Source organism: Xiphias gladius, chromosome 19, assembly GCF_016859285.1.
Source record: "Xiphias gladius isolate SHS-SW01 ecotype Sanya breed wild chromosome 19, ASM1685928v1, whole genome shotgun sequence".
Classification (NCBI taxonomy): domain Eukaryota; kingdom Metazoa; phylum Chordata; class Actinopteri; order Istiophoriformes; family Xiphiidae; genus Xiphias; species Xiphias gladius.
Window position 1 is genome coordinate 20,360,719 of NC_053418.1, and position 12,100 is coordinate 20,372,818.

The 12,100-nt window shown below is 43.1% G+C and overlaps 1 protein-coding gene across 2 annotated transcripts in view; it reads right to left on the minus strand.

Moving 5' to 3' along the window:
- LOC120805289 (tetratricopeptide repeat protein 28-like) overlaps positions 1 to 12,100 on the minus strand; it is a 162,138-nt gene that overhangs the window by 35,964 nt on the left and 114,074 nt on the right. The window lies entirely within an intron of this gene.

Sequence of the window (12,100 nt, forward strand, 5' to 3'; positions counted from 1 at the left end):
ACTGACTGACTGCTGGCAAGACCCCTCAAGCTTAAAACATCAGGAACAATATTCTGTGTATTCTCATCTACTCTACCTTCCATTTTCTCAAGAAGTGTCCACCTTTGAAAATGGAACTACAGATATAGATGTATACACCTGGAAAAGGAGAGGTTTAGCAGTGAAATGGAGCGGTTTCAAAAAACGCAGTCATGACCTCCTATGTGACACAGTCACTGCAGGCTTATTAACTGTTTATACAGAGGGTAAACAGCTGGGAATTGGGGTCAGCTGTCTTTGTGTGAACAGATGTTCAATTAATCATGCAGGGCCAGCTAATAAAGCATCTCCTTCCTGAGGTCCCAGTCTGCATCCTCCAGCCAGGAAGGAGGTTGGATGCAGGCCATAAGAGAGGACAGACACCCTGACAGTGAAGACCACAGTACTGCCCATCTTGTCTAGCTTGGAGCCTCAGCAGCAGGGATGACCTGGGTCAACTTTGGGGCAAAGTTAAAAGTCAGGTACAGAAAAGGATGAATTTCTCAATGTAGTTTCTGCTGTAAGATGTTTATGGAAGTAATTTGCATAGCCATATGCTATGCAAAACTGGCCACTGATACTTGCATTCAGTATTAGAAGAGGCATGGGCCCCACCGTCTTGAAATTTACATAGATATTATTCCACAAATACATCAAGATGTAATTTGAAGAAATGTGTCCCTGCAATGTGTCCCCGCAAAGAGAAGGAGATATTTTTACTTTGCTCTAGAGCCACATTGTGAAAATATTGAGATCTCTGAATAAATGAAAAGCAAAGCTCATTGTTGGGGAAAAAAATCAATACAACAGAATACTCCCATAGATGCTTGTAAACACAAACACTTTTCTTTGAATCTTTTATACATTCATTTTCTAAATGCACACATACACCCCACCTACCTATCTTTTCTTTATTTCACATAGCTGCTGATGCCTGGAACCAATTACCTGCTGACATAAGGACTTCCAGCAGTTTGCTCAAGTTTAAAGACTCGACAAGGCATTATACGGGCCCAGGGAGGCAATTACCCTCCGTCACAAACGTTGCCGTTTCATGTTCTCAGATAGCCTATCTAGGGCTGCTCAATTACATGTGTCTTTTGAAGCTTTGCTCCATCTCCCCAACTCAAACTTCCACTTTTCTGAACAGAAAACAGAGAGGATTCCTCATCCCTGTCTGTCTTCAACAGAGTGCAGTGGCAGACACGGGGAGAGAAAGCGAGAGGGGGAGCGCAATCTTTCTCCAGTTGAGATGAGTTGCTCTTGTGATCAGTGTCCCTCTAAAGTGAAACTGCAACGCTGCATTTTCTCCACAGATGGAAGCCAAGATAGGCAGATAACGAGGAGCCAGCCTTGCCAGCCACAGAGGATGCACTGTTTTTGGCTCAGGGACAGGCACTGGGACCATATCTTTCTCACTTCTGACTGCAGCCGTCTCCCACCACTGCTCATTCTGACTCCCCAGCAGTATCGCAAAATAACTTTCTGTCTGGGAGAGAAATAATTGCCTGAAATACATAATTTCTTCCAAACTGACTTCATTCTAATTTGATTCTATTTTTTTCTGCACTTATCTTTCCTCCCTCCCTGTTCTTACTCTCTCTCCCCCACTTCTCTCAATCTGTCTGCAGAGTCAGATCTGATTGTGTTTACAGAGTCCAGCCCTTCTCCGGATGTGTGCTGATTTGATTAATCCTAATGCCGTCCTTTATAAACTGTTGATAAACTACTGGCTCTTATCAGCAAACACATTTTGCACCAAGGGTCTCCTAATGAAAGGTAAACTAGTTCTGCTTAGGAGAGAGGAGAAAAGGAGAAGGGAGGCAGCAGGGGAGGGCTGAGATGACATGTTAATCAGAAATGCTTGGCTCCAACAACATTCTTCCATTTCTTTCCTCTGACAAGGACAGTGGTTTAGGATTTCTTGCTCTATCAGCCTCCTCCACTAAGTATGTTTATATTCTGTATCACATTTGAGAAATGGCTGGTTTCCGAACACATGCTAGAGGTAATGTATAGTACATAGCACAATTAGCCCCTTATGTCATGCAGCAGAGCTGCTCTTGATGGCTTGGCTTGGTGGTATGTGAGTTTTGTGACTCTGAGCCCCTGGTGTACATTTTATTTCTTGCCTTAGAACAGCAGTGTGCTGCCCACCACTTCATCGCTGTGTTGAGCTATGGTATACCTCACCTTGCAGCTGTGTGAATATGACTTCGAAAATCCTCCTTATTTCACTTTGGACATATTAGTTCTGACATACTCAACCAAGGCTATCATCACAAAATGGCAGAGCTTATAGGACAAGCCTGGTTGTCATGGAGATGTAAACAGTTTGATTATGGCCTACCAGGCCTTGTAGAAGAGACTACCAATATTATGCTCATAAACCTGGATGTGCACAACCTCCTTCTGAGTGGACAGAAACAGGCAAAGACAGACATGGGCAAGTGTATAAATAAAGCATCAACTGCTCTGACATCAAGCAATTTCAAACAAACATTCCTGCATGTTGTTTCTTCAACTACACTTGCTAGTTATATTTTGTTAGTCACACTTCTCCACTGAGAAGTGTGACTAACCATTCACATAAGTAAAATCATTCTTTGATCATCACAGGAAAACTGAAGTGAAATCATTCAAGAGAAATCAACATACCCAATATTTTTGACAAAACCATTGGCCTTAAGAAAGAAAGAAAGCAATACAAGACGAGTGAGCATGAGAGAGCGAAAAACATTGGCTTGGAATGTATAAGGTGTTAAAGAGCCCACAATTTGCCCTTTGTCCAAACGGCATGTCCGGCAGGGCAGCCACTACTTCAATAAAGTGCTTTTAATGGGATTATACAGGAGAGGAAAGGAGTCAATCTCTCTTGACAAAAGGCGATGAAGACCAGGTTTGATTCTATTAGCATAGAGGTGGGAACAACCCCTGTCTTCCACTGTACCAATACAGATGTTAGGCTTTTAGCCTGGAAACAACATTGCTTGCACGAATGCAGACACGTGCACTCACTGCATTGACTAGAATAAAGAAATGTAAGATGTTACATTTCTATATTTACCTATGCAATTATGATGATTAAAAACACAAATATTCAAGAGTCACATTAAAATTCACACACTGAATGAGTTTGATTGTGGCAAAAAATGACCAAGGTGAAGTCTTCAAAATTGCTTGTTTCTCCTGAGCAAATTTCAACAACCCCAAATGAATTCAATTTACCATAGTATAAAACAGAGAAGAGCAGCAAACCCTCATTTTAGGAAGCTAGAACAGGCAAATGTTTATCCATTTTTGCTTGATAAATGACTAAAGCAGTTACTCAAACACTTGTTCGGTTATCCACATTGTTTTGTGTTGACTGACGAATTCATTAACGCACTCAAAACCACCTAAATTGATAAAATACAATTTGAGTGTCCCAAAGCTACAGAGCGTTTATTGAGTTTACACTGCTACGTGATGCCTGGGTTGAACATCAGAGTAACAAACAAGCCACTGTGATATCAGTCACTTCAAAAATATGCCTCATGTGACTGAAAACACCCCAGCCCTCCATATAAACACTACACACGCACACACGCCATCGATCGTATCGTATTCCACTGCACACATGCGCACACACAAACAGCTGTCTAATTAAAAGGCAGTTCAGAGGGAAGGTGAGGAGGACCACGCACCAGTGTTTCCTTTAACAAGCTGGGCTCAGGCAGCAACAGGAGCTGGCTGGCAGGGAAAAGAACCACACACTGGAGGGAGGAGGGCGTGGGGGAGAGCACAGAGGGAGGAGGGGGGCAGATAAAAGGCTACGAGAGAGATTGTGTTTGAAGGATGAGAGAAGAGAACGCTGGAGACATCCCCAAGGCGAGGATGTCTTTAGATCTGAATATACCTGCAGAGATGCATTTTGGCAAAAAGGAAACATCTCAACTGTAATAAACTCAGAGACGGAACAGACCAGTCAGAGCTGCTCTCAAAGAATCCTGAATGATGCTTTGTAAAAGGCGCATGTTCTTGTCTGTGTGTGCATGTGTGTGTAAATGAGAGTGAAAAGGGGGAGTATAGAGGAGGCATGCTGGTGATGTCAGTGTGGAGGCCGGGGGCCGCGATGGATATGATAAAATATTCAGCTGGTTTTATGGATGTTTATTCCATTGTCTTTTCTCGCTCAGTGTGTGCACACAGATTTGGATCCTATGGGAGCCACCATTAGATTGGGCAAATGACTGCCTCGCTGCCATATCAAAACCTTCTGTTTTTTAAGCAGGCAAATGCTGTGCTCTGCCAAGTCAGGGCAGGTACAGCTGTGCCTGATTGCTCTCTTTCATACACACACTCACGAGCATACATGAACACACATGTGCTGTCACACACACAAACACACAAAAACACACACACAAAAATACAAACACACACACACACACACACACACACACACACACACACACACACACACACACACACACACACACACACACACACAGAGGGATTCAGTAGTCCACTGGTGCTGATAAGCCAGGCCAAGTTTAATTGAACTTTGCTTTGTCTGGAGCCAAAATACAGGCCCCTTTCTTTTTACCTTTCCAAGTTGTGGAATAATATTCATGAAACTCATAACTGTTGTTTCCAGAACTACAAATCAACGCAAAACAGGCTGTGTCCTCAACTATACCTAATTTTGGAAAGGCTACTTATGAAAAAGCTGTATTTTCTGAAGAAAACAAATAGAGATACCATAAGTTACCTGGGTGTTTACCCATATCTTTAATCAATCATCAGAGCTAATCTTATCTATTAACAGTGATGAGATACCACAGGAGCCACTTGTTTCTCTCTGACCCGTGTGACCTCCAGCTTGTAGATAAATGACGCCAGAGGGCCTGTAGCTTGATAATTCCTTTAGCCTTCACAGGACACATTCACAAAGGATTGATTGTCACTAAAGGTCAAGCTACGGGTAAGGGCACTCGTGACAGCTCCTACGCTGTCTGTCAGATTGTCTGCTGCTCAAACAGTCCCACACTCACACATTCACACATACTGTACGATCAGAAACAAGCACGTAGACACACACAACCCTCATGCAGCATCACATGAAGTGAACTAATGATACAGACAAGCCACAGTGCAGGCAATACTTTTGCTGGTGAAAAACCTATTTTTCTGTCTGAGCTGTGTGTAGTCTGTGCAGTGGTGCCAGGCAAATGGTAGATCATTTGTGGTTACTCCAGAGACCCAGTATACATTATATCCACTCACACATCCATACAGAGACACACAAAGTAATACACAAATATACCAAATGTCTCCAGGAGCTTTATGGATTCTGTTTGTGTGTGTGCACTTCCAAGTGTGGCCACATTTTTTCATTTGCATGTATTTGTGCATTTACACTAGGGCATCTATGCTGTAGTATGTGCTTGTGCGTTTGTTTGAGGCTATACTGCATGAGTTGGTGGCAAACAGGCAGCCGAGAGGAAGAAACACAAGAGGCACAGAGTAAAATTGGATCTGACAGTCTCTATTGGTGTTGGTGGAAAATTTGACTGTTCCCTTCAAGTGGTGTGGGATTTGATATTTCGAGCCCCCTCTCTCATTCAATACGCTAGACAAAACCAGGCAACAGAAGTGGCCAAATGTTAAGTGAGGAAACGGGGGGGCCACGATAACTGAGCAGGAGCTTGGCTCCACCTTTCCAGCCCCCACAGCCTCTTACCTCAGTCCCAGCTCCTGTCCCTTGTGACAGGATGTCAGCATTGTTCAAATGGAAAAACAGCTCTCCTGCCTTCTGATATAAACACATGAATCTAAAGTCAACTTGAGGAGGAAATGGAAGAGGTGGCACACAGGGGAAGCGGGGCACTGTGAATGAATCTTAATGTACTCTAAATCAGAGCAAAGCCTTGAAAGGCTGCATGGGGCTGCTGTTTATTTCTGTACTGAAGTCAAATCTCCATGGGCATAGCTGTGTGATGCCTGCTGGTGCAGAGAATCAATTCTTGAGAGACCTTGTGGTGACAGAAGGGGAAATCACAGTGGTGTTTGAAAGTCATTCCAGGGGGGGTTTGAGGTAAACATCAAGGTTTGCCACTTTGCAAGGCCTCAAGCTAGGGTCAAAGCAGAGAGAGATGCTGTAAGAGACAGCACTTCTTTAATCACTAATAGGAGTTAGGGGAAATTAAAGTGGCACTGCTGAATGTGATCAGAAATTACTGCACTGATCCAAATGTTTTACCTGTTTCTTTGTAGCAAAACAATGCAGAGATCCACAGTTTATGCAGGTGGGATGAGCAACACACCAAGACTCTGAAGTCAGATTAAAAGAGAAGCAACATCTGATGAGACAACGTCTTTTTCAAAGTCTATCCATTAAAAGATAATTAGTTGCTGTTATGGCTTCCTGCTGGGTCTGAGGATACAGTACCAAATATAGCATAGCTTGCAGGCCCCCACTTGCATCTGAGAGCATTCAGTTGGAAGTCAGGCAGTCAATCCAAGGACACAGGAGTCAACGGTTATTCAAGGGCGTTTTGGAGGCCAAGGGATTGTAGGCATTGTCCCTGCCCACACAGCGGGACAAATCAGGCCTGACATGTAGGACTACATAGTCCAACCCTTTTCAATGGTACACAAATAATTTCATTTGTTAGGTGGCAGGGGAAAGGAGAGAAAAGGAGAGGAGAGGAGAGGAGAGGAGAGGAGATGAGAGATGAGATAAGAGAACACAGGTTAAGGTCTGAGGACCCAGATCAATATGAGGTGGCCAGAGCTGTTGCCTGGAGCAACCTGACACAATGAAAGAAATGAAGAGTGACAACCAAATGTCCAGATTCTCAGCACCTCACAAAAGGGAGACAGCTTTTGTGCTGCTCTCCTCTGATATATCTGTAACAGCAGGTAACTCATGCCTCATGGGTTTAGACTGCAACAGATTTCTGTGAAATAGAAGGATGCATGGCTGCTTTCAATTGTTTTGTTTTTAAGTGTTTTTCTTTCGTGATAGGAAAAGGTAAGATTCACAAAATTACTGTGAATCTAAAATAGATGAAAGTAGTAATTAGAGAGGAACATAACAAAAACAAGTTATTAGTCTTTTAAGTCAGCTGAAACTACTGTATGTATCATCTACCTTTGTCCCTTTCTCTGTTCTTTCTTTTCATGTCTAAGAAATATCTAAAATGCCAAAACCTGAGGGAAGTAAGTGAATGCATAGTTCTGGAGTAGTGCAAAGTAGTGCACATCTTTACAATGATCTATTCCCAACCATTCCATCTCAGTATCAGGACAACAGTGGTGAAACCGAGGTGATGATTTCCTAGTTCCCTGTTAACGTAATACGCTGGTGACTGCCACAGGCCAGATGGCTCAAGTCTCTCTGTGTTTTTGCTTCAATTATGAATTAGAAACAGTTGTGTTCCTGTGAGTGCACTGTATAAATAAACAGGTTGACTGTTTAGAGACACCATGACAGCCCTTTTACTCTACATGAGAGAAGGAAACAAAATCTGCCCAACATCCAATTTACATCTAGATACCTTAAGCTACGCTAATCAGTGATTTTTATATGGATGAAGTGACTATTTGTGAAAGGCGCTACAATACCTACAGTTAAAATATAAACAACCAAACTGCTGCTCTAGGAAGATTTTTAGCCTCTTTTAACTCATTGTTTTTGTTTTCTTGCCCACAAATTCTGCTCTCATCAATCCTGTTCCCAGCAGCAGCAGGCAAACATTGAATAGTGAATTTTGTATTTGTCAGGTGGCCAGAAACACGACTCTTAATGAATGCTAACATTGCTCTGTGTCAGATGGATGTATCAATAGGCAACTGTTTGCTAACACGTTCACCATAAAAAAGGACATTTCAGATATTGTGTTTTCAGCTTCTCAAATAAGGAAATGAAATGTCATAGCCTTTGTGAGGGACTAATGTGTTTACAAATAAATGTTCTGCATACTGACTAGATTCAGCAATGGTCCAGTTTAGAAATCGAGGCACATTATATGCAATGTAAGTTGTACTCCACCAGCGCTCAACTTAATATTTTCTTCCATTCAATCAAAAAAACGACTTCCATCAAAATAACTTCCCATCTCTCACCTGTAAGTTAAATGGCCAGTTCAATCAGGCCTTATACTGACTCTTGTCATCTTTCTCTGAAGTGGTGGATGAATAAATCAACAAGGACACGCAGCTGAGAGAGCGAAAGGACCTAGTTCTACCTCCAGCCCAGCACACAAACCATTTAAATCCCTTCCTCCCTCTGTGCTTTTATTCCCCAAATGTAATTACAAGCCTGGTGAGGGTGGCTACTGTGGCCTAGGCAGCCTGCAGAACACAGCATCAACACCAGCATTTGGTTGGATCAAAAGAAGGGGCTGTCCCTCCAAAGCACCTCCGCACCTCACTGCTCCATAGACTGCGGCTCCTCTAAGCTACACCAGACTAACCCCATGCTTTCAGCACCACTGGGTCTTTCCCTTTAGCCCCAGGCAGACAGGACTGGTGCACCTGATAAAGACTAAAAAGAAGATCTTACTACTGGGCTGAATTATCACATCCATAAACACATTATGCACATATGCGCCACACACACATACGCTCAAAAACACATGTGCACACACTACCTCCCACTGTGACAGAGATTTTAGACCATGAGGATGGTTAGCTCTCTTAGTGCAGCATGATGGAAACCAAATCCCAGGAACATTCCTTTCCATGTCCCATGCAAGACCAATCTGCCTCCTGGCGCCACTGTGTCACTATTTTGTACATGTGTGTGCCTGTGTGTGTAAAGGCAGAAGGATCAAAACCAGAATTGCCTAATTAGTTTCCTTAAGTCCAAAATTTCCCAGGACATTACAGAAGAGCTGCACTGATGCCTTTCATTTGCAGGTAATATGGACTACCGAAAAGCAGGCAGACAGAGAGATAAAGATTATGGCAGATGAGAAATCAAGGGCGTGCCAAGTTGTAGGGTGTGGTGCGGATGAGACAGGAAGGGACTATCGGGAAATGATCGCTGCTTTTAAGGCATTTTTTCCATGAGATGCTGGGCCACCTGCCAGTGATGCCTCCAGCTGTGAGCACACGCCACAGGACTCTGATTGACAGGCAGGGTAAATAGTTGCTGGCAGGTGCCCTGATTGTATCTCTCGCCTCTGGCAGAATAGAGGCCAGAGTGGAGGGGTGATTGGCTTTTGCTACAGCCCTTCAGCCATAAATTAAGTTGGCATCTAAGCCAAGCCAACCAAAATGCACATTTGCTCACAGTGGCTTTCAACTCCTATAACCCGCCCTGTGCCCACAAAAACATAAATTTGTCTTGGCTACTTTAACAAAAGCCTTCTCAGGAAAAAGAGCAACACATCCCAATAGACATCAATATGTTGAGGCAAAAGGGGTGTTCACGGAATATGGAGGCAGAGCTAGAAAGAGACAGAGAGTGGACAGGGGAATATGTTTACCAAACACTCTGCAGGGACTGTGTTGGAATTTGAAGGCCTGATTTTTCTGGAATGCCTGTTGTGTTGAGGTCACGCAATGTAAGAAGAGGGATTTGCCAGCGTAGGAGGAACACTTGGCTCTGCTAAACTCTCCCCACTGAGGACAAGCTGAAGCTAAAGGAAGACTACAGGTGGGGAGAAACTTCGTAAGCTGAGCAAGAGATGAAGAGTGTCAGCTGACTCAAAGCAGACACATAAGCACCAATCAAATTCTACTTCCAACAGTCAAGAGCAAGAACGATAGGAAAAATACCGGTGTGGCTACAAACAAAGTGGATTTCTGTCTGTGTTAGATTAGCGTCTTCACATTGGAGTGATGGAGCAATCATAGGCCACTTTTGCACTGCCATTAAGTGACAGGATACAGGCTTCACAGCCATAACATATGCCTAACTGCTGCTTAACAAAGGCAAGTGGGCTAGTTTAGAGGACCTAAGAAAAAGAGAGCAAGGAAAGGGGCGGAAATGAGGAAGGAGGGGTGGGAAGGATGAGGGGGTTAGTAGTACAGCTGAGCCAACACAAACAACTGTTACATGACTCATCCCACATCTGCAGCAACGAATGGCTCAGGCCTAAACTGAGGTGGACTGTAACCAGAGCCTAGCAAGAGTCCACTGAGCAGCACAGCCAGTGGACACACTGCTTGTACAATGGAGACAAAATGAGACAAGACCCTTTACGCAAAACCTCCCATACACTGCACTACTCTTATAACTGTCAAATAAGGCTCTGACAATGTTCTCTTTAAGTTCTGTTCGTGTTCATAATAAGTTTTCATAATTTTGAGTATTACACAAAGGCAAGCTGGTTTAACGACACTGACGCAGACATAAAATCCTATTTGTGCAGTCTTCTTTGTTCAGTGTCTGCCTTAAAGTACATCAGTGTGTATAGATGGTTTGCAATAAACATGTGTAGTACACACTGGAGACAAGCCCATACAAAACTCATCTTTGGAAACCTGAGATTCCATAACACCCATAAAGCAGTTTTTCTCTTGTGCATTTCTTCAGAGCTGCAGGCGTAAATGTGCAAACACACAAACTGCATACACATACAAAGACAACACTGAAAAAGGTCCCTTTCGTCTGCTCAACACTGATGAAAAGCAACCCACTGCGAACTTCAATCACATTCGAAAATGAGTTGGAGACGTGCAGTAACCCCAACAGTGTCATTAAGTCTGTCAGTCGGTCCCCTGGAGTGTGGGGAGGGGGAAACTGCCATTGGCCTTTTTCACTGTGCCATGTAGCCCTGAACGAGACCCGAAGGTACCGAGAGCCCCTCCTGTGTTAGGTCTATGTGTGACACTAGCATAATGAAGCTACATGATTATGCATACTGCTTTGTATGTCCATAAACCCCCAAATGTAAAACATCCAGACAAAGGAATCATGCATATTCTAATGGTGTTCAGGGTATATGATAACAAACACTATCATGTGAGAAATGATAGCTGAAATCCCATCATATATGTTCCCACGCATTAAAACCCATGCATTGAACACACAGCCACACACACACACACACACACACAATACACAGAGCAAGATAAGCCTCCGCATGCTGTCAGAGGCTGATGTGTGATTGGCCTCTGTGGAGCTACTGCTTCTCTCATCATTAACTCTTCAGAGGATCACACTACTCTAATCACACTAAGCCTCTCTGAATGGTGATGAAGTCCAAAACGTGCCCATGCACATATTCACAAATGCCCAACTCATTACACACACACACACACACACACACACACACACACACACACACACACACACACACACACACAACGGCACTCTCTTCATCACCACAAGTACAAATCGTAATACACACAAGCAGCTGTGTGCAGTCTGTAGAAGCAAATCTGATACCCAGCACTGTATGAACCAATTATGGCCATTTTGCAGGAACATTACAGAACTAAGAATCACTTCCACAGTCAAGGGTGTAATCTCCACTGAGATGGAAGGGACATGTCCCCCTCACTAAAAATTCTATTTTTGCTACCCCGCTTTTGGATTTTCAGTTTAATTTACTCACCAAAATCTCTCAAACATCTTCTCATCTTCCTGTCCAGCTGCCAAAATCCACTTGATCACAATGTTTACACTCTCATCTGAGTCACTTTCAATTATTAAAATGCACTCAGACCAATACGCTTTATGAGGAACAGTGAATAGTGTGCACAGTTTTTAAACTTGGGTTCTCTTTCCTACATTCTCCTAAAAAGATGCTCGAATTGAACAGTAATCAAAGAGAAGACAGTAAAGTGCACTGGTCTTTGTAATAAATGTGAAAATACATTATTTATCATAATGTATTAGGTATCAATCAAGAAAACTAAACACAATTTTAAGTAGAGTTAATGCATTAATAATGCAGTAATTTACACAGCATTTTTATTTAATATGAAACCTATGCCCTTGTCCATAGTCAGTGAACAATACTAATCTCTGTTCAGTTTCAGTGTATGTGTGCAATTTTGCATGTGTGTGTGTGTGTTTGTGAGTGTGCATGGCACCACAAGAGAACCACATCCCTCCAACCTGACATGATCACACCCTGCCACA